At 36.5% G+C, this 25204-nt stretch overlaps 1 pseudogene; it reads left to right on the top strand.

The window, feature by feature from the left end:
* The first annotated feature begins 6463 nt into the window (after positions 1-6463).
* LOC132287325 (small nucleolar RNA R71) lies at positions 6464-6561 on the top strand (annotated as a pseudogene).
* Positions 6562-25204: the final 18643 nt, after the last annotated feature.

Here is a 25204-nt window from a genome sequence, read left to right as displayed (position 1 = left end):
TTCAGCGTGAGAAATTCAGTGCTTGATGAGGCTAGAATCCCGGCTACTCAATGAAAAGGGATTGTTATCTACTTTTATCAAGATGAAAACTTTCAATGCACTATTAGCCCAGTTGGGATATAACCAATTCAATAATCAACAAAGCATGTACATCACAAATGAATGCTAGTGTGCACCTGTGCTAGTGTAGAATCCTAGAGTGAATCTCAAAACAATCACAAAATCAAGATGATGTGGACCACAAGTGCAAGCATGATATCAATCTTTCAAAAAATTTACTCTTAAATGGCACTAACAAGGCATACAAGGAGTATTGGACTCTCAAGTCAAACAATTTTTAAATTTTAAGCAATATAGTCCTCAAAAGATCAAAATCATAGCTAGTTACGAACCAATCATAGAAAATTCCTCAAATACACAAGTCATGCTCAAAATTTTGAATTGAAAGCAAATACTGCAATTAACACTATTACCCCCCCAAACTTGAATAGCACAGTGTCCTCAATGTGCAAAGAGAGCAAAGGAAAGAGTATACCAGTGCAGTTAAGCAAAGAATGGCCGAGACACAAGTATCCAAAGTGGGTGGTATAACCCCCCCAAACTTGGGTTTAACTGTGGTCCTGAAAAGATGGCATAGGATAAAAGTTCATTAGACAACAAAGGGGATAATAATAGTGCACAGTGGACATGCAAGTGTAAATGGGATAAGAAATTGAAGTAAAGAGAGAGGAAAAAGATGGTCTTGAAAAATTCGGGCAGCAGTCTCTCACTGAAGTCACTGGGATGTACCTGATAAATGGAGTCAATGACAGACAAATATATCAATATAAAATCCAGACATCCAAAAATATCATACATAATATAGAAAATGGAAACAGTATATATAGTATATCACAGTAATAAGGCCGATAGACTGGCCTAAAAAATATAATATAACAGTCTCAAAATAGCAGTCTAATATCACAGATATGTATAAGAACGAAAGAGAAGTAGAGAGATCAGGCAGAGGATATAGGGCGGGTAGGACGTGATCCTCGGATATCTCTGGATATGCCCTGCAGCGCAGCTAGAACGTTTGAGTGGAGAGATGCCATATCTGTGATGAGGGAGACGACGTCTGCTCTGAGAGAAACAACATCAGCCCGGAGAGAGACAACCTCACCCTCCAATGTCTGGAAATGCTCTCTTAGGCCAGGTGTCTGAGCTGGAGCCTCAGGTATGACTAGATCATAAAACTACGGTATGTCCTAAGTTTGCTCCTGAGAATGAATTAGTGACCCTGCCGGAGAGCGATGCGGAAGCTCTTCTGCTGGTGGATCTCACTCTAAATCAATATCCATATGCACATCAGCAGCCACTGGTGGGTTTGCTGGATCGGCTACTGCTGCTGCAGTTGCTACCTGCTTCATCTCCTCTATCTCAAGCTCCTCAGCTGCTAAAACTGCCTTCTCACGCAAACTCTTGATAAGAGCATTGTAGCTCTTATCCCAATCCTGCTTGCAAAAGTGGCAAGCTCCTGTCTCTGGACACTCATCCGTACGAATAGGATAACGCTGATCTCCGAGGATCTGAGTGATCAGATAGCCAAATGGTAGAAAAGTGGCTCGCCTGGGCTTGGCCTTGCTAATGTAAGTGGAATATAACTTCATCATGAAACTCTAGTAGAGTGCCGGCATACCCAGTGGCCAGTGTAGAATCCATATAAAGAAACTAGAAAATCAAACCACCTCTAGATTTTATGGCCAGCCATAAATACGTTTCGGTATAGGACTGAATCATAGAACCATAGCTCATCAAGCGGATAAGTCCAAGTGGCAAAAAGCTCGCCATCTGCACAGTGGCCTGTGAGTGCCACAACTATGTCTGTGTAAGAAGACCTCCTCTCCAAAATAGGATAATGAACATCAGGAGGGCAGACATGAGGACATCGGGATGATCTTGTCAGAGTATCAACTGTGATCCGGATGGGGTAACCATCGATAGTGGTTTGCATCTCTCATAAGTTACCCGGGACCGAACGGAGATGCTGGCAGAATAACCGAACAAGCCGTGGATAAACTGGATAAGTGACTGGGGCAAATATAGCAGAAAGACCCCTCTGGTCAAAATCATCGTAAGCTGGCCGGGTCGGTAGATACCGGGAGAAGAAAGAAATGTCGAACACCGAATCATACGACACATGAAGGCGTGAGTATCTCCTGTCATGTCTCTCGGGGACTAGGTCTGGCTGTACCGATGGTGGTGAAGGAGATGGTACATACTCAGCCTCAGCTGAAGAAGATGATGTGGCAGCCAAAGACTGTAGTCTAGAGTCAGCGGATGGGGACTGAGCTGTATCTGCCTCTGACTGGTCCTGTATTTGCTCTGGCTCAGGCTCAGGAATGGGGTCCTGGACATGAGATGGGCCTGCTTGGTCGTCTAATCCCCACCTGACTCTGCGATGATAATGTCCACGGGCAATAGTCTTAACCCTAGCTATGGCCTGCAAAATAAAAGGAAAACCTACAGAACAATTCAGTAGCTAAATAAGGAAATAAGGCATAACATATAGAAACATGTATGTCAAATAAGATAGACAAAACAGAATAAAAGACATGAATCTATGCAAGTCATAAGAAATAAATGACATTAAGTGACTTATGCTTAGATAGTATAAGTATGGAATGCATCTAATATGGAAAACACAAGCATTGGGCATGTATGAGATAGCATGAAACACAAGAGATGGTGTGTGAAATGTGTGATACAAATCTATAAAGTTCGATCGATCACAAAAATGTGAGATCGATATAAGTTCGATCGATCATGAATAAGTGAGATCGATCTATTACAGATCAATATGAGAAAAAGTTCGATCGATCGAACTATGAGGTGAAATTCGAAAAGTCACAGATCTGTGACGTGGATGGCACGGGGGCACCCAAACAAGTTTGTCGGACCCACAACACAACAACAACTCATAAATAAACAAGTATCTTGGCCCACAATCTTCAAAATTGAAATCAAAATTAAAATTTATACAAAAATATATACACATATATACATATATATAAATGCATGCTCAAAGCTTCATCAATGGCTATAATCATCATCATCATCATAAATCTAACATGGAAAGTAGTGGTGGCATCAAAATAAAGCTTCAAAATCAAAAAGGGATCTCGGATCTTACCCCAAACCGAGAGAGAAGATGAGATGCGAATGAAATCCAAGATCCGGGATGAGGGAGAGAGATTTGGGATGAGATGAAGTCACCAGAGGGTTCGCCAGAGATGGAAGAGAAGGTTTGCAGCAGCAATGGGCTCTAGGGTTTGAAGATCGATTTCTTTGAAATCAATCGAATGACCCTAGGTTCAATTTTTAAAAACATTTCCTTTTCAGTTCGATCGATCGAACTGAATCCTTAGATTGATCGAGCTGGAATCGATCTCTCCTCTTAAATGACAAAATTAGTTTTAAAATTTTTGGATTTTTCTGAATTAAAAATAATTAAAAATTAAAACTATGTTGAATTTTAGAAAATTAAATTTTAAAAATTAGAAATTAAAAATCAAAAATGTTTTTTCTTTTTTTGGATTTTGTTTGGAAAATCAATAAAATAAAATAAAAATAAATGGAAAATTAAAAATGGAAAATTGAAAATATTTAAGTTTTTCAAAACAAAATAAAAATAAAAATAAAATAAACAGAAATATTTTTGTATTTTTGACAATTTCTCTTTCTTTTCTTTTTTTTTTAAATTCGAAACAAAAGTCAAAGTCAAAGTCCAAATAGTAAATCAAAGAGCAGAGATCGATTTCTCCAAGATCGATCTCAGAAGTACTCCGATTGATCGAACATGCAAAAATCTACAGACATGTTCGAACGATGAGACAGAGAGGTCTTTGGATGCAGGTTCAAAAATTTTCTAAGTGTTGAGACTGTAGATCGATCCAAGATGAATCTAGATCGATCGATTCGATCAGACAGAGAGCTGAAATATACAGGTTTTCTTCAAACGATTGGACAGAGAGGTGATTGGATGCAGGTATGGAGTTCGATCAATCGAACCTCTTTTGAGATCGATCGAACAGGAACAAAATGTCCATTTTCAACATGAAAGTGCATGCAATCCTAATCACAGTTCCTAGCAATGTGTATGAACCTAAAGTAAATATCTAGACTTTGGAAGAAATGAAATTTGAAATAGAAATGAGGGAGGAATAGGTTTATGACACCTTACGAAATGTACTAGTCTTTAACATCTCTATCAAGACGTTGGGCTCTTTTAGCCCGGATCAAACATCTTGTAGTGCATCCCCTCCTTAATGGGGTGATAAGTATTTTGAACTCCACCCAACAAATGGTTCCCTAGAGAACTTGTTGGATTAGGCTCAAAGAAACTTGTTGGTCCTTTTTCAATGTGATCTTTGGGCTTCCATGCCCTTTCAAAACAAGATTTTGAAACAACTTTTTTTGAATTCAGGGTTGAAGATAACCCTTTTGAAATTTTGGTTTCAAGCAAAGACTCTATTCCTTCACATTTATTAGCATGACATTTCTCTACAACATTCACTTCTTCATGCTTGTCAAATGAATTTGGGGTTGGATTGAAGATATTCAACTTCACCTTCATGTGGCCAAATGAGATCTTCATTATCCCCGTCCTACAATTAATGTTGGCATTCGCGGTTGCCAAGAAAGGACGGCCAAGGATAATGGGAATTTGGCTCTTAGGATTCGGGACCGGTTCCATGTCAATGACAACGAAATCAACGGGGAAGAAAAATTTATCAATCTTAATCAATACATCCTCAATGATACCCCTAGGCTCTTTTATGGATCGGTCGGCAACTAAAACCACCGATGTCGGTTTCAAGTCTCCTAAGCCTAATTTGACATATACTGAGTATGGAAGAAGATTAACACTTTCTCCTAAGTCTAAGAGAGCCCGATTAATGACATGGTCACCAATGACACAAGATGTAGTAGGTGAACCGGGGTCTTTGAACTTTGGAAAAGTGTTATGTTGCAAAATAGAGCTCACTTTCTCGGTCAAGACCACTTTCCTAGGTGCTTGGCTTTTGTTCTTCCTCTTTTGGGTGCAAAGATCTTTTAAAAACTTGGCATAAGCCGGAATTTGCTTGATTGCATCCAAAAGCGGAAGGTTGACCTTCACTTGCCTAAACACATCAATGATTTCATTTGTCTTTGTCTTTTGCTTGTCAAGGTAAATAGATCCTTTCAAGGCATCTGGAAATGGAGCTCTTGGCTCAAAAACTTTTTCAAAATCCTTCTTTGAAACATCATTAACACAAGAATTTTTCAAATCATTTTTCAAATCATGCTTTGATTCATCTTTCAAATCATTTTTGAACTCACTTTTCAAATCACTTTTTGACACTTTCTCATTTGAATGATCATACATATGCAATGAAGGAGGAATATGATAAGAAATGAGATGGGTGTCAACTTTGGGCTACACCGGTTCACTCTCTTTATTGGACACACCTACTTGGTTGTCAATGATTCTCCCACTTCTCAAGGTTGTCACCGCATTAACATACTCTATTATAGGACATTCCGATGAGGAATGAGTCTCCACAACACATTGTTACTTTGGTGGGGCATTCAAAGGCACCTTCCCCTTCTCTCTAGCATTTAAAGTACTAGTTATTTGCCCTACTTGGGTTTTTAGCTTAGAAATGGATTGAGAATGAGAATGAAGCAACTGAGTGTTCGCCTCTAGAGTGCCTAGAGCGATCAAAACTTTCTCTTCAAAAGTAGGACTCCTAGAATTTCCTTGAGAATATGATGGTTGATTAAGAAAATGAGAATTAGAAAATTGATTACCATGCGATTGAAATGATGATCTAAAACCTTGGGAACCTTGGCTTTATATCGGAGGTGGAACATACTTCCCTTAAAAACCACCTTGGGGAGGGTTTGAGCCTTCCCTTGGCTTTTCCAAGAAAAGTTTGGATGATTTCTCCAACTATGATTGTAATGATTGCCATAGGAATTATTCCCTTGGTTAGCAAAAATAGCATTGACTTGCTCATGGTTTTCATTTTGCATATGTCCAAGGGGACAATTAGAAGTAGAATGCAAGACACTTGAACAAGTCATACATGATTCATTAGATGAATGATGATGAACATGATTAGGGGCGGAAGGCATTTCATTTGCCGAGCTTTGGTTAACCATGAATTGATCAAACCTTTGAGATAAGGATTTCATCTCGGCGACTATATCATTAGAGTTGTCAACTTGATACAAACCAACATTCTTCCTTCCTCCTAGATTTCTACCATTTTTAGAAGATAAGGACCTATGCATGGAATTTTCACTCATACTTTCATACAATTGCCACACATCATTTTCATGTTTGTCAAGATAAGAACCACCCATTGATGCATCAACCATATGCTTGTGATTATCCGGTAAACTTTCAAAGAAATATTGAACTAGTTGCCACTTAGGTATGTCATGATGTGGGCATTTTCTTAGCAAATCATTAAAACTTTCCCATGCCTCATGAAACATTTCCCCGTCCCTTGAGAAAATTCTCTAATGGAAGTTCTTATGGCATTGGTCTTAGAAACCAGATAGTACTTTTTCAAGAACTCTTATTGCATTTCCGCCCAAGAAGTTATCAAAAAAGGCCTAAGATTGTTGAACCAATATTTTGCCTTGTCTTTAAGGGTAAAAGGAAAAAGTTTAAGCCTTAACACTTCTTCTGGCATGTCTGTGTATTTCACAGTGGAACACACTTCAAGAAACTCATCCAAATGCTTATAAGGTTCTTCACTTGGAAGTCCATGATAGTTTGGAAGCATTTGAATAGTTTATGGTTTAATTTCATAGTGATGTTCTCTAAATAGAGGCAATTGAATGCAAGTGGGTGCATTGTATTCATTAGGCACATAATGGTCTCTTAATGTAATAGGAGGACTCACAATTAATGGTGCTACAGGAACACCTTGATTAGCTTGAACTATGGGGGGTTGTGGAGCAAATATTGGCCTAGGCATTCCCAATGGAACTTGGGCTTGTTGTCGTTGGTGAATGAATGGTCTAGGCATGCCTAATGGTACTTGAACATTTTCATGATGCACATTAGGGTGGAGGTTGCCTTGTTGGTCTATGTGACCAAGGTCCTCAACATGGTCGTCATTTAAATCTTCCATTGGTGAAATGGAGGAGTGATGAGAACTACCCATTCCCCTAGGATTACGAACAACCGATTCAAGATGCAAATTAGTAGGGACAAGAGTAGGATTCAATGACCTACGACCATGCATACACTAGAAAAGCAAATAACAAGCAAGTAACAATCACTTCGCCCCCACAACAAATAAATCAACAAATCTCCACATTCAATGATCCCATACTCCCATGCTTAAACAACATGCAAAAAAAAGTAAATAGCCTCCACGCGGGCTAACGATTTATCTAGGAAATGGAAAACAAGCCTCCACGCGGGTTAACGATTTAACTAGAGCTTGAGTTAGAAAGATCTCACAAAGGGTCCTTAAGCAACTTCAATTGATTTTCAACTTCCAAACTTTGCTATGCTTTGCATTTTTTTTAGATTTTTAGTCCTTTTTGTGATTAGCTTAGCTCCTTGCTTTGAAGTCTCCTTGCTTAACCTCCTTGCTCAATTTCACCTAGTCAAATAAGAATAAACATAATAAGTAACCAAAAATAAAAATAAAGTAAAAACACGATCAAAAGAGTACTAATCCCTAAATGTTTCCAAAACACGACGTTGCCAATTCAATCCCCGGCAACGGCGCCAAAAACTTGGTGCCGCCTTCGCACCAACGCTTAAAAGATATTCAAAAGGTAGTGAATGTGCAATGTGGCCAAGTTTAAAATTTATAAATGCCACTACTACCTCTAACTAAAAATATAGCTAGGATGAGTAGGGATCGTTCCAAGGGATTAAGGGTGCACTAGTAGTGAAAACAAGGCTTAGGGTTAGTAGGTTGAGTGATCAAAGGTAGGTTATTTGGTTGATTAAACTACAATTAAAACTAAACAAGATCAATATCAAGCAAGTAATTAAAGGATAGAGAAAACAAAAGAGAAAGGTCTTGGAACTTAGAGATCACCACCACTTTTCTCTATACTCAATTCACAATTAATGAGGGGAAGGCATATGTTGCAACAAGAGTGAGTGTGTGTGGTTGTTTCAACAAACATGGATGACCAATTAAGTGTATATTGTCTAGGCAACACAATGAATAGTACAATATATCAAAGTAAGCCTTTAATCCTTCTTTAAGCTCACAATCCAAACACATCACAAAATTAGAGCAATATACTACTTGCATTCCTAAGTATGGAACATCAAACAACAAGCATGGATTGTCCTTCCATTTAACAACTAAGGTAACTACACTACATCTAAGCTAATGACATGAAAATTAAACTAATTAGACTAAGGGAGAGGCACAATCCATCAAGAAATGAGTATGAACCATCAAATAAACCACAAGAGCATTCTATTAAGCACTATGTCTTGACAATCTCTACATCTATAGCATTAATACACATAGACATGCATCAGCAACACAAGAAATAGAGATAAACACATGAACATCTATTCTAGCATACATAGACATATGGATAGAATGAAATGGTCACTTGGAAGAATTAAACAACACAAATCATTAAATAAAGAAGATCTATGTATATAAATATGTTAAAACATCTATTACAACACAAATCCCCTCAAAAATACATGAATCAAGATAAAGAAAGCATGCTTAGGGCTAACTCTAGCCCCAAGAAGATGTCTAGCCACTCATGAATGGTGTCCTCCAACCCTCAAGGGCTATCTTCATGGTAGAAATGTTCCTCTTCTTGAAGTAGATGGAAAACCTCTCAAGAATGTGTCTAGCCTCCTCTCTAAGAATATGTTATACAATATGTAAGTCATATTCCTTATAGAGGTAGGTTAAAATGTCACACCCAATAGTCTGGGCTCGCACATCAATATTCCTCCAATGATTGCACCATAAGCCAACCTTTAATGAGTTGGATTTTGTCTTTTTTCAGGCTTGAGGAAGTTCGATCGATCGAACTTATGGTGAGATTGATCAAACATGGCTGAGATCTATCAAACTTTGGTTGGATCGATCCTCCCATGGCGGCGCCTTTTTGGATAAGGACAGATCTGAGATATTTTGGGGAAAGAGACAAAAGTGGTAGGTGGGGTGGTACAACAGGATAAAATGGAATCATTTCGATCGATCTGAGAATTATTGGATCGATCGAACTTTGTGGGATCTTTGGATAAGGACAAAAGAGCTTGGATCGATCTTGAAATGTCTAAATCGATGAACTTTCGATCGATCGAAATATACTTGTGATCGATCAAACTTGTTGAATTCCACACTTTGCTTCAATCTGCTTCCACTTTACTCATTTCTTCTGTCCAGCTTGAGTTAGCTTCTTTTAAGCTCTTATTTGGTTAAATTAGCTTATTATGGGGATAAGAACCTAAAAAGGGCAATAACACGAAATTAGTCTAAAACGGAAAAGTAAGATAGCTAAAGGTCCTAGAACACCTAAGCTTAAGGGGTTTAAATACGCACTTTTCAGCACTCATCACAAAGATCGGTGCATTGGGTTTTCACTCATGCTCTCATATAAATGGTACACATTATCTTCATGCTTATCTAAATAGGAATCTCCCATTGAGGCATCAACCAAGCCTTTGTGGTTACCCGACAAACTTTCAAACAAATATTGAACTAATTGCCACTTAGGGATGTCGTGATTAGGACATTTCCTAAGCAAATCATTTGACCGTTCCTAAGCCTTATGAAACATTTCCCCATCCCCTTGTGAAAATTCACGAATTGAAGTTCTCATTTTATTGGTTTTAGACACGGGATAGTACTTTTTCAAGAACTACTGTTGCATCTCTGCCTAAGAAGTTATAGAAAAATGTCTCAAATTGTTAAACCAATATTTTGCCTTATCTTTTAGGGTGAATGGGAAGAGTTTTAACCTCAAAACTTCTTTTGGCATGTCCGTATATTTTACAGTAGAACAAACTTCAAAAAATTCTTCCAAATGCTTATATAGTTCTTCATTTGGTAGCCCATTATAATTGGGAAGTATTTGAATATTTTGTGGCTTGATTTCATAATAATGTGCCCTAAATGGATGAAGTTGAATGCATGTTGGTGCATTATACTCATTAGGTACAAAGTGATCTCTTAAATCAATGGAAGGATTCACAATTGGTGGCTCTACCTAAACCTCATGATTTGCTTAAACAACGGGCGATAGAAGTGGCACAAAGAATGGCCTTAGCATTCCAATTGGAACTTAGCCTTGTGGTTATGGAACAAAAGGTCTAGGCATGCCTAATGGTGCTTGCATATTATCATGTTGACGGTGCACATTATGGTGAAAAATGTCTTGTTGGTCTATTTGACGAAGGTCTTCCACACAGTCCTCAATATGGTCATCCATTGATGAAATGTTAGATCACGAACAATCGATTCAGGATTAAAATTCAATGGGACAAGAGTAGGATTCAAAGACTTAAAACCATACATGCACAATACAAATCAACACAAACAACAACTCAATAAATAGCAAATAGCAAACACTTCTCCTCCACAACAAATAAATCAATAACAAGCCTCCACATACATTGATCCCATGCTCCGATGCTTTTTAACAAATGCAAGCAATAAATTCCCTCCACGCGGACTCACGATAAACAATGAAAGTAAAATGCCTCCACGCGAGCCGGCGATTTAACTAAGCAAGATGAGTTTGAATAGCTTATAAAGGGTCCTTAAGCAACTTCAAAATATTCTTAAGCTTTTTGCTTTGCTTTACTTTGCAATTTTTTTATTTTTAGTTTTTTATGCTTTTTGCTTAGCTTAGCTTGCTTCTTTGCTTTGAAATTCCTTTGCTTTGCTTTTTTTAGCTCTAAATACCTAGCCAATCAAGAATAAACACAATAAGAAACAAAATAAAATAAAGTAATACAAAGATCAAAGGAATACTAATTCCTAATCAATTCCAAATACGGCGTTGCTAATCCTCGGCAACTGTGACGGCCCTAGTTCTTCAAGCCAGTGCGTCTTGTGATGAACCGGAGATTAACCTGATAGCATATCTAGATGCGGAAGCAAGAAACAAGACAATGATATCCCAAGGCACAACATGCCTCTAAGACACTTTGATGACCTTCCATGAGGTCTGGAACTCAATGAGAACTGACGAGGAAACAAAAGATCGAAAAAGTAACAATTTAGCCCCTAGAGGCAAAATAGTCATTTCTAAAAATATGGATTCGGGTGCCACCAAGCACACCGCTGGAAAGACAATGAAAAACTAATCAAGATAGACTCAAAAATCACATGATTCGGAGTCCGGACGAAGGAGAAACGGAATGATGAAGAAAAACGAGCCCTTAAGGCTAAAAAGGCAAACTGGTAATTATCCAGAAAGATTCGGGTGCAACCGAGACACCGTTGGAAGGACAGCAAAAAATTAATCAAGTTCAAAAAAAATTTCACTTGATTCGGAGTCTAGACAAAAGAGAACGAGCGAAACAAAAGTCGACATCACAACGTCGAGACGAGCACCCCACGAGCACCCCGACAAGCACCATGACATGCTAGAGGAAGAAAAATTCCAGCCAGAACTGAGAGCCAAAATAAGGTCCGAAACGAATTTTTCTGGAAAAACACAAAAACCCTCCCCCCCAAATCAAGTTTTCTACCCGACAACGTGGAAGAAAATGAAAAAAACTCACTGTGAAATACCCAAATTGCCCCTAGATTAGAAGAGGTCAAGAGGGTCAAAAAGCTGCTACAGGATCTGTCTGCGACTGAGAGCAAAAACAAGCTATCAAACGAATTTTTCTGGAAAAACACGAAGAAGAAACCCCCCCTAAAATCAAGTTTTCTACCCGACAACATGAATGGAAACAAAGAAAATACACTGTAAAATGCCCAGAATACCCCCAAGAAAATCAGGTCAAGAAGTTTAAAATCTTTCCGAGCTGCTACCAAAGGAAAGGAAATGGGGCTTCAGGAGGTTTTTAAATTGTCTAAATTGAAAATGCAATCTTAAAATACACCCACAAGACCCCCGAAAGTTTTGGATCGGACGACACATTTTTCAAGAAAAAGTAGATGAATAGTACCAAGTACTAAAATCTTAAGTTTTAAAAAAACATATTTGTAAACTTTAGAATTAATGGCCCTTGGCCTTGTGTCATACATACAAAATAACCATCCAAAAAGTGCATTTAGGTACACATTACATATTTGGAATCAAGGATACAAGTTTTGACATATAAGGCTACAAAATGACATTTCATGCTAATATTTGCATGAAATGGAAACTTAAAAGTTACAAGTCATCCAAGGAATGATGAGCATCACGAACCAAGCCTTCGTACTTGAAAAAAATCCCCAGTAACTTTAGGGTGAGTAACATAAAGCTACTTGTGGGAAATGAGCATGCATCGACCTAGCATTTTACAAAATTATCACCTTAAGGTGAAACAAGTTAAAGGGGCTCATGCCACCTAACGTCTATGTCAAAATGGGACTCAGGGAGTATCCTAAGCTACCTTAGATCATTTCTAGCATAAATCACATCATTCATGCAATTTAAACAATATAAAAGCAAGTTATACAAAGCAACAAGATATAGATTCTCAAAGTCCTCAACTTGAAATCTAAAACACGAAAACAACTAAAGTGGATAATGCCACCTAACGTCTATGTTCTAAATGAATCTATAGAATCGTTGCTAAGCTACATTTGAACATCAAAACACAAATCACAATATCAATGCAATTTAACCAACATTGGAACTTCCAATACAATGCATAAAGCATGAGCTCTCTAAGTTAACATCTTAAAACTCAAAATGGGAAATCAATTATTACAATATCATCTAGTTATCAACTTGAACTGAAATGCGAAACCAAACAAAGTGGTTACTTGGACATCACGCCGGATCAGACCGACACCATAATTACTTTAGGGTTACTAGCCCATGGGTAACCTCCCTATGTGCACACTAGACTTGTAGAGGGACAATCCCCCATACTAGAACCATGTCCTAGCCTTAGTCAAACAAGACAATGATAAATTCAATAAGGAAAACATATTCTCATGAATATAAATATAATAACTATGTTATCCAATGCTCAAAAAGTAACCAAGTGAATATACAATAAGTCTAAGTCTATGATTTAAACATAGAAACAACTTCCAAAACACAATTAAATCCATGGAGCAATTAGATAAATTTTAATTAAAGAAAAATAATTAAATTCTCTGAATTCCAAATTAATTCTTAATTACCTCAAATTTATATATATTGAAGGACATATCATGGTCATCACATATATAACATCAAATTACTAATTAAGTGATTAAAACACTTAAAATAAAAATTAATTAAGCTAATTAATTAATTTCCTCTAGATTTTTAAACAATTCCAAATGCTCTCAAATTAACATATGTTCAAGAACTCACCAAAGCCTACTTTAATATCATATTACAAGTTTATTTCATGCTTGATACAACTATGTGAAATAAACTTTCACAAAAGATAAATATTAAATAAAAGTTGCAATTCTTATTCAAATAATTCCAATTTAATATATATCAACCACCATACCAAGGCCTAAATTTCTAGCATGCTATAATTTAATTCTAAGTTGAATATCATCATAAGAATTTAATCTTACACAAAGAAAATAATTAAATTAAATTCTAGATTATGAACAAAAGCATGCATACAAGTTGTATAAGCATTATTAGCATGCAAGACAACAAAAATATGAAGCTATAACACCCCTTACCTCAATTTAAGATGAAAATCTCAATTCCCTATCAAAAGAAAAGTGCTCCGAATCCGACGATACCGCGGGGTTATGTCGGGGACAACACGTTGATCATAAAACTCCAAAGAGGACATACCAAAATCCTAACTTGGCCTCAAACCCAAACTCAAAAAATGGCTAAAAACAGATTATAATAAGGGGGAATGGTAGGACACGATGAGGCCTGCGATAAACGTTAAGGCGCAAGACTTTTTACAAAGGAAATCAAGTGGAGGAGAAGAAGAAAAGGTGGCAGCCCAAGGAGCTCCCATGGCTGCCGGCCAAAGAGGGAGTAAGGTGATGGAAAAAGTGATTTTTCAATTTAAGACATTCTATTTATAGTAAAACCCTAAAAGTGCCCCGAAAGGGCCCCGCCGGGTCTGAAAAAGTGGAATTTGAGTATAAGCACTCAAACGGCAAAACTCCATGAATGAAAAAGAACCAAAACGAGAAAATATGAACAACGGAAGAAACGGCATCAAAAACTGAGTCCTGAGCAGAAAATTATGCCCCAAACAAGTTCGGCGGCAACCGGAGCCTAAAGCCCTGAAACTAGGGGAAAATGACCAGAAGGGAATTCTAAGAGGACAGAACTTGATCAAAGTGAAAATAAATCCCGTACGAGCATCCACGCTTAAAACATGGCATTTTTGTAATAACTTTCTTTAATTGCACAATGACCCCTCTAAAAAGGGTTAACTGCACTAATGACCCAAAATGAAAATATCTTCAAAAAATATTTTCTTAAAAATCCCTGAAATAAAATATCTTCAAAAGATATTTACGAAAAATACCCCAAGAAAAGAAAAAGATTCTAAAAAACTATGCATCCATGGCCCTATGGACATCGGGAGCAACTAGAGTACTTTACTACAAAAGTAAAAATACGTATTTCGTGGAAACCACTTAGAATGAAGATATATAAAGTCAAAAACTAACTCCGAACACAAAAAGTGAGGTTATGCAAACAAAGTGACAAATAGGAAAAAGGACGAAAAGTAAATAGTGTCGAAAAATGAAAAATGTGGAAATGACTCGGTCCAAAAGGAAGTTGTCAATCCAAAGGAAAGAGTTTCAGAAACCATTTCTGAGCACTCGAGACAATACTAAGTGACGAGAAACCAAACACAGAAAAGAAAAGACAACAGAAAAAATTTATCCGCAAAATTTGAGGAAAAAGGAAAGGAAGAAAATGACCGGGTCATTACAACCTTCCCACCTTAAAGGGATTTCATCCCCAAAATCCAGCCCCAACAAATAAAAGGCGAAACCAAGACAACTACGGAGTACATCTTCGAGTATCCCACACAACATGCTACGAAAGCAATCCCAAAACTGAAAGACAATGCACAAACCAATGTCATTCGCACCCACATACTTACGACAGGATAACCTCTCAAAAGAAAAGTGACCACACGACCACATGACAAGTCAAAAGCGACACACAGAACCCAAGGTCAGACAAAGGAACGGAAGGCAACAATTGAAAATATTCCTCCTAATGAACCATCATACCGATCCAAAAACAACCACCAAAAGAACTCCAAGATAACCACGTATCAAATCAGGGTATAGAACAAAGACAATGTGGCAGTACAAAGAGTGACCAGAACCCGCCCACGACGTAATCAAATGTGTGGTAGCAATGACAATACCTAGCACCCGCCTAAACTTACTCGTCAGTAAGGTAGCATCGACGGCAACTAGCACCCGCCCACAACACACAACTTGTACAGTAGCATGACAGTATAAGGCACTAGTTCATAACCTGCCCCCACTAGGTCTACCTATGAAACCTCTCGATACAAATGACATCAATGTCATGAATCATCATTACCAAAAGCATCCGGTAACTCGGCATTCTGTAAGAATTGAGACATGGTCCAAAGACGTCGACATCCCGGCCACTCTCAAAACCCTAATGACTATGCTACAGGTACCTTCTAGCTTAAGGTCTCAATCCTCAATACAGCAAAACCAACAACTCTAACGTCTCAAAACACTCCTATTAACAACATCAATCAAGAATCCAAAGCCTGACAGACAAATCAACACCACTAGGAATCAAAACAAACCTTACTACAGGACATTTCATTGAAAGTCCCACATATCTCCCTGAAATAGATTAACTACAAAACCACACCGGAATCAAACATTGAATTAAAACCCCTATCACGGATAACTAAATCCTCGAAAAAAAAAATCCACCACGTAGCACACACATCAAAATCCTAACAACCAAAGTCACGAAACAAGTCTCTCAAAACTGTGCTTGGCATCACCAAGCTAAATCAAAATTCCTTAATTTCAGTCCATAAATAGTCATTGGAACTACGATTCCTCAAAACTATGCCTAGCCATAACTAGGATGAGAAAACTCCACAAACAAGCCATATCCAACAGCAATCCCCCAAAACTTCTCCTAATAGTCAACCACATGCAGGTCTCTAAAAACTAAAGCAAGTTTCCAAAATATATCCTCAAAAGAGCATCGAGCTCACCTTACGAATCAAATAAATCCTCAATGATATGGACACAAGTCCCCATATAATGATCTCACACAAATCAACTCACTCTGAGCACCATAACTCCATCAACAACCACGGTAAAAACTCTCCAAGGGAAGACATGAAGGAAAAGAACCACCAGTCCTAAGAAGGACAACACCATGACTTCACCTCTGAAACAAAAGACAACAAGGTCAAAGACTTCGCCCCCTACATGGGAACAAGTCAACCAAAATCCACCAAATCCTTACCAAGGACTCAAGACAACAATGGCGATCCTCACGGACCAACCAACCCTAAAATCGTGCACAAGGCAAAGGAGAAAAGAAACTCACTCCTTGTGAAGTCCCAAACACGGACCAAGAAAAAAAGGAGAAACCCTATTCTCCCACAAGTGTCAACACAATGAACACGAAAATGGAACATTCTTCCCACCTTAGGGAAGTAGACAGCTCAAGATAAAACAAATGTGAAAACTCCCCTACAAGGAATCTCACAATGAAACCATTACAGAAACCGGCATACAACTACGTGCGACCGAGGGAAACAAAAAGGGAAAACGAAACATGGAAGTCATGCATCTGACAAGGAATGCAACTACCAAATAAGTAAATCTACTCACATAGATAAAATCAAGGATACATGCAGCACGTCTCCACGTAAACACAAAAGTATGTCATTAAAGCACAGTAACAATATGATATCTCTAAGCATATATATAAGGCATACTAATGTCACACAATAAGAAGATAAATGTGGATAGACCTCCACCTACTCATGCATCGCAATAACATAAATCCTACTACTAACATGGTAGTAAACAAAACTGCAAAAGATAGAATGATGCAACAGTGAACCCTATAGACATCGTGACCTAGAGTGTCTAGGTAAAAGGAAGGCAAGTCCTAGCCATAAACTAACTCCAAAAACCAATGTAACAACAACCTGTCTCAAAACAAATGTGAGCTCTCACCACAATGGTAAGACTCTAACAATCCATTGTAAGAATTTAATGGTCTTATTATAATAACTAATCTTAATTTTATTCAAATTATTTTATTATCCATATTTAGGAGATGTAACGTTGTATCATAACAGTTATTTAATTACAGAGGGATGTGTTGGTTGATGGAACCAACATGTCTCCTCTTGGCAATGCTTAGAAACGGTCCCAACCCTCTATATATATACGTAAAGGAAAGGTCTGAAACCATCGTTCAGTTTCACAGATAAAGGTAGAGGGTTGAAGAGTGTTTCTGTGTGGTGAAGTGTTTCTGTGTATCAGAGTGTTTCTATAATAGTTGTTCTCAAACACAAACGGCTAAAGATGGCAGGTATGTTTCTAAACAGTATTTATGCATTAGAACCATGTATTTTAAATATCATTGAATTTGCTTACATGTGGTATCAGAGCCAGACATGGACTCTGATGCATAAATCTATTTTATTTTCATCACTACTCTATATATATATATATATATAGATTTTATATATTATATTTAATTATACAGTACTCTGTCTTGTGTGTGTGTGTATATATATATATATACATGTGACGTTTCCTTTTTACATACATATACTTAAACTGATTCAACAAATTTTTTTTTTTTTTTAATTATTATTTTATACTGGGTTTATCTTGGTAATGAAATTGGTATGCGTGCTTTATGGGTTGAGAATTCTTGTGTTTATGGGACACCACCTTAAAAGATGGCAACAATTTTATATGCATTTATAAAAGTGATAGAAATAATATATATATATATATATATATATATACACACAACACTATGTATAAAACTCTAATCAGTATATGTGTGTGTTTTTGGAATGAAACTCTAGTCAGTTTCATGTGTGTATATATATATATACACGCAACTATAAAAATGATAGAAACAATTTATATATGTACGGCACTATGTATAACAGTATAATGTAAACTTGACCCATGTGGGAGCATTAAGGCCTTAGAAAGTTAGTTGGGTCTGTGTGGTGATGGTATGTAAGGGGAACTGATGGCATTAGTCACCAAATCCAGTACAGACTACCATTGGATTTTGTGTGGGCCGTACATATTGTTTTCAACAAGTGTTTTAAACAAGTATAATGACCAATATTGTTTTTTTTTTTTTTCAAAAAAAAAAAAAAAAAATGACCAAATAGATTAATTCAATGTGCAAAATCTTTGATCTTAAAAAAAATAAATAAATAAATAAATAAAATTCTCATGCCTCAATGGTTGTGCGAGATATAGTAATATATTATTATAAGTGTTATGAATTATTTGTAAATGATACCATGTTGTTTTTGTTATCATTTATCTAGTTATAAATAAATATAATAAATGATTTAAATGGTATCATTATTATATAAATATATTCAAGTTGGCATAATAAATATAATTATGCGTATTGCTTAATGTTTAATTTTGATGCATACTTGTATATTAGGCAGATTCATTTGGGAAAATTGAATCATTTTAAATCTTATGCACAAATGTTAATGAAATTAGATTGGGTGTTTAGTCACCAAAGTGACACACTCATAATAATTTCAATAGTATTTGAGGCTAGTGGTAAAATTATGTTTTTTCTAAGGTTGAAGGATTTGAATTGCGTTTAGTAGAGACGAGTAATGATCAAACCCAAAGGTGGATTATTGAGATTTGTCCAATTAAACAGATTAAGATAATTAATGTAGAATATATAATAGATAATATACTATTCCCAAAGGAATTTATTTTTGATATTGTATTATCTATGATTAATTAGTCTCAAAGGTGAAATTTATTTCACTAGTGGGAGACTGACACTTAACAATATTGGCCCAAAGGAAATATTGTTGAATGTGATGTTGATCCCATTCAGAATCAATTATTTTGAGGCATTATATATTGATTCTGGAAAGTTTGATTGTTTCCCATCAATTAAACTATTTAATTATGGCCTTAATTATTTTGATTTTATGTGAATTATATTTTATGTTATGGCAGTTGGTTCATTACCGTGTGTGAAGCCCTGAATGGGCCTAATTTCTCGGACTGGAAAGATGAAATAATTTTTAATTTGGGACTTGGGGATTTAGACTTAGCCATTAGGTCAGATAAACTACCTAAGCCTACAGACACTAATGGTGCAAAGGTGAAAAAGGAATGGATAAATGGGACAGGTCTAATAGACTTAGTCTAATGTATATTAAGAATAATATTCCTAAATATATTAGGGGTTCCATTCCTGATAAACCATTGGCTAAGGATTACCTTAAGGCTCTAGAAGAACATTTTACTATTTCAACTAAGTCACTGGCTAGCACTCTTATAATCCAATTAGTAACCGCAAAATATGATGGTCTAAGTGGTGTGCATGAGCATATTATGAAAATGACTGATATTGCATGTCAATTGAAAAATCTGGATATGGAAGTTAATGACTCTTTTCTAATCCACTTTATTATGACTTCTCTTCTTGCCAATTCGATATTTTTAAAACTACTTATAATGCGCAGAAAGATAAGTGGAAATTAACATAACTAATTAGTATGTGTACACAAGAGGAAGAGCAAACTTGACACAATAAGCCCGATATGGCACACATTGTGGATCAGAAAACAGTCAAGAAAAATAATAAGAAAACTGGGAAAAGGGGTATAAAGGTTAATGATGTTGGACCCAGTCAGGTACATAAAGTGGAGAAAAAGAAAGTTCAATGCTTTTGGTGTCACAAACGAGGCCATGTCAAAAAGGAATGCTTTAGTTACAAAAACTGGTTAGCAAAGAAAGGTAGCACCCATTGTCTAGTGTGCTCAGAATCTAATTTAGCCATTGTTCTGCCAAATACTTGGTGGATTGATTCCGGGGCTACTATTCATATTTCTAATTCCTTGCAAGGATTCATAAGGAGCCGAAAAATCAATCCCAATCAAAGGACACTCACCATGGGTAATGGGGTAGAAGCACAAGTTAAAGCTGTGGGAGTTGTTCGTCTTGTCCTTAGTAATGATTTTGTATTAGAGTTAGAAGATGTTTTGTATGTTCCTTCAATGTCCAAAAATTTGATCTTTGTACCTAAACTTGATATGTTGAACTATGAATTTTGTTTTAGTAATCGTAATATCAATATCTTTTATGATTCCAAATTTATTAGTTCTGGTTCATTAGTTGATAGTCTTTATCTTCTAAATCTTGACCCAATTTTTTCACAATCTCTTTTGTCTTTTAATGTGAGTACCAAACGTAGTCTTACCAATGATTCTTCTTCTATGTTATGGCATAGGCATTTAGGTCATATCTCTAGAGAGAGATTAAAAAGATTGGTTAGAGAAGGTGTTCTGAACACATTAGATTTTTCAGACTATGGCATATCCATTAATTGTGCTAAACGAAAGTTAACCAAGTCTATACATAAGGGTGCTACTAGAAGTAATGGCCTCTTAGAGCTTATACACACAGACATATGTGGTCCTTTCATTCCTGCTACACTAAACGGGAAAAAATACTTTATTACATTTATTGATGATTATTCTCGTTATGGTTATGTGTACTTAATTGGTGAGAAATCTGAGGCACTGGATATTTTTAAAATTTATAAGACAGAAGTCGAGCGTCAGGTTGATAAGAAAATTAAAGTAGTACGATCTGATTATGGTGGTGAATACTACGGAAGGCACGATCATATAAGTCGTAATCGAGGGCCATTTGCTAAGTATCTACAAGAGTGTGGTATAGTTGCACAGTACACCACGCCGGGTACCCCTGAGCAAAATGGTGTAGCTGAACGAAGGAATCGCACTCTTATAGATATGGTGCGAACTATGATGAGAAATTCATCTTTACCAGATTTTTTGTGGGGTGAAGCTCTTAGGACTGCTGCATATATCTTAAATCAAGTGCCGTCTAAGGCAGTTTCAAAGACTCCTTTTGAGTTGTGTATAGGAAGAAAACCCAGTTTAAATCACTTACGTATCTGGGGATGTGCAGCAGAGGCTAAATTATACAACCCACATGAAAGGAAACTTGATCCCAGAACAGTCAGTTGTTATTTTGTAGGATATCCAGAAAGGTCAAAAGGTTATAGGTTTTATTATCCATCACATAGTACCAAACTTATTGAGACCCTAAATGCTAGGTTCATTGAGAATGGTTATACCAGTAGGAGTATAAAGCCCAGGCACATGGTATTTGAGGAAAATCGAAATATAAATTTAGTTCCTCGGGATAACATAGTTGTCCCACTCACTACCATGCAAGGTGGTGATTTAAGTCATCAAGAGCCTGAAGAGCAAACACCTCACATAGAAGAAGTCTCAAATGAACCAATAGTTGACTTGCCATTACGAAAATCAAGGAGAGAAAGGAAAAGTGCTATTCCAGATGACTATGAAGTTTATCTACAAGAGATTGAGTTCAACATTGGTAAAGAAGATGATCCACTATCATTTTTAGAAGCCAGAAGTAGCACTTTTGCTCAACAATGGTCAGATGCAATGAAAGATGAGTTAGATTCTATGAAAAATAATAAAGTTTGGAATCTAGTTAACTTACCAGAGGGAGTCAGACCCATTGGCTGTAAATGGGTATTTAAAACTAAACGAGACTTAAAAGGTAAAGTCGAAAGATATAAAGCCTGACTTGTTGCTAAGGATTTTACTCAACAAAAGGGTATCGACTATAAAGAAACTTTTTCTCCTGCTTCAAAGAAAGACTCTTTTAGAATCTTAATGGCATTAGTAGCTCATTTTGATTTGGAATTACATCAAATGGATGTAAAAACTGCATTCCTAAATGGTGATTTGCTCGACGAAGTTTATATGGAACAACCCGAGGGTTATGAAATTGAGGACAAAGAACATATGGTGTGCAAGTTAAGAAAATCTATTTATGGGTTAAAACAAGCATCAAGACAATGGTACATAAAATTTGATGAGATAATTACTTCATATAGGTTTAAAGAAAATATTTTTGATGAGTGCATTTATATGAAAGTTAGTGGGAGTAAGTTCATTTTTCTAGTGTTGTATATTGATGATATATTACTTGCTAGTAGTGACATTGGCCTGTTACATGAGACTAAACATTTTTTATCTCAAAGTTTTGAAATAAAAGATCTTGGTGAAGCCTCATTTGTCATTGGCATTGAGATTCATCGAGATAGATCTAGTGGGATTCTTGGATTGTCACAAAGAGCCTATATAGAAAAGGTTCTTAAAAGATTCTATATGCAACACTGTAAAGGTGGAATTGCCCCTATGGTAAAGGGTGATAAATTTAGTAAATTCCAGTGTCCGAGAAATGACCTTGAGTGGGAGCAAATGAAAAACATTCCTTATGCATCTGCAATTGGGAGTTTGATGTATGCTCAAGTTTGCACACGGCCAGATATATCATTTGCTGTTGGTATGCTAAGCAGATACCAAAGTGATCCTAGCATGGATCATTGGAGAACGGCAAAGAAAGTAATGAGGTACCTGCAAAAGACAAAGAACCATTTGCTCATATATAGAAGGACCGACAGGCTTGAAGTGATGGGTTATATAGACTCTGACTTTGCTGGTTGTCAAGATAGCATGAAATCCACTTTAGGATTTATCGTCATGATGGCTGGAGGAGCAATTTCATGGAAAGTATTAAACAAACATTAACAGCTTCATCCACCATGGAGGCAAAGTTTATTGCATGTTATGAGGCCACTTGTCATGTATTATGGTTACGGAACCTCATCTCAAGACTTATGGTTGTAGATTCTATTTCTAAACCACTGATGATTTTCTGTGACAATTCCACTCCGATTATGTATTCAAAGAACAACAAAAGTTTAGGAAAATCTAGACATATAGATATTAAATACCTTGTTGTAAAAGAGAGGATTCAGAACCAGCTTTTGTCCATTGAGCACATTAGTACACAGCAAATGATTGTTGATCCCATTACTAAAGGGTTGCCGCCTAAGCTATATAATGAGTATGTTGCTCATATGGGTATTATTGATAGCTTTGATTTACTTAGTTAGTGGGAGGTTATTTTTTGATTTGGTTGTAAACACATTTGTATTTGTGATCACAGTTTCTTATATTATGTTATTCTTATTTATTTAGTTTTCCATATTGGTGCACGTGTGTATGGAAAATTATAAGTGTCATTTATGAGACATGATGTGTCCTTATTGAGACGCGGTAGGACCGAAGCATGGCATAATACTTTATTGTTTACCATATGCGGTATTTATGTATAATCTTGAAGTCGAGTGTATTAATGTTTGTGACCATTGATGTCCTATATTATTAAATAATATAATAACGTCCTTGATCCAATATTGGTATACTTGTAAGGACTTCATGGAAGTTGTTTGGTACAATGATTTTCTAAATATAGATAATTTATTTAAAGTGTGCACACCAACATTATTTCAAAATATTTTTTCATAAAATATATATATATATATATATATATATATATATATATTAATTATGATTATAAGACCAAGTGGGAGAATGTAAGAATTTAATGGTCTTATTATAATAATTAATCTTAATTTTTTTAAAATTATTTTATTATCCATATTTAGGAGATGTAACGTTGTATCATAACAGTTATTTAATTACAGAGGGATGTGTTGGTTGATAGAACCAACATGTCTCCTCTTGGCAATGCTTAGAAATGGTCCCAACCCTCTATATATATACGTGAAAGAAAGGTCTGAAACCATCATTCAGTTTCACAGATAAAGGTAGAGGGTTGAAGAGTGTTTCTGTGTGGTGAAGTGTTTCTGTGTATCAGAGTGCTTCTATAATAGTTGCTCTCAAACACAAACGGCTAAAGATGGTAGGTATGTTTCTAAACAATATTTATGCATTAGAACCATGTATTTTAAATATCGTTGAATTTGCTTACATCCATCTCCAAATCTAAAGGTGACACTAGGAATGACACTAACGATGCAATGCTCTCACCAACCCAAAACATTGATCAATCGACTCGACCACAAAAGCTTTATCATGTAAGGAGAACTCAAATAAAATGGCAACTATAGCCATACCATCAACAACCAAATCAATCTCAAGAATCGTCCCTAAAATGACCATCAATCATTGACCAAAAGTACTACGCCTAACGAAACAAAAACCAACGCCGATTCCATCTAAACTGCACTCGTAGCTAGCCAGTAAGGTAGCTTGACAGTGCTATGCACCCGCCCACAAATGTACCCGCCCACTTAAATTGTAATCTCAGAGGAACCTTCCAAAATAACCAAGGATCCTAAGTGGTCCATAACCTCATCACTGCCTAAAGCCAACAAATCCAGCCCTACGGCTACGCTCAATGACTCAACTCACGAGAGCCTAAACAAAAGGTGTCTCTCCACCTACCTTAAAACTGATGCTAGATTAATAATGACCTAAACTACAGTGAAACTGTAACTATAATCACCATCAATCTCAACTCTTGCCTCAATGACCAATCCCATGTCATGCCAAATATGCAAAACAGTTATGCATATACAAGTCTAACCTAGCATACATCATATATCATGCTCTTTACAACGAAATACAATCATACTAAACAAACGGCATACCACATGTAGTACGTAAGCACATAAACATGTTATCAAACCAAAACATGTTATCATGAAGCATATAAACACGTAAAACAAAGAAATAAAAACGTAATATGCACCCAAAGCCCATCGTCCAAGGTATTCAAACCTAGGAGCTCTGATACCACCTGTGATGGCCCTGAATCTTCAAGCTAGTGCATCCTATGATAAACCGAAAATTGACCCGATAACGAATCTAGATGCGGAAGCAAGAAACAAGACAACAGTCTCCCAAGGCACAACA

Source organism: Cornus florida, unplaced genomic scaffold (genome assembly GCF_030987335.1).
Source record: "Cornus florida cultivar Cherokee Brave unplaced genomic scaffold, ASM3098733v1 CherokeeBrave_3.0.0_Hap2_Chr11, whole genome shotgun sequence".
Lineage (NCBI taxonomy): Eukaryota > Viridiplantae > Streptophyta > Magnoliopsida > Cornales > Cornaceae > Cornus > Cornus florida.
Note: the sequence above shows the minus strand (reverse complement) of the source record. Positions and strands in the feature narration are given on the sequence as shown.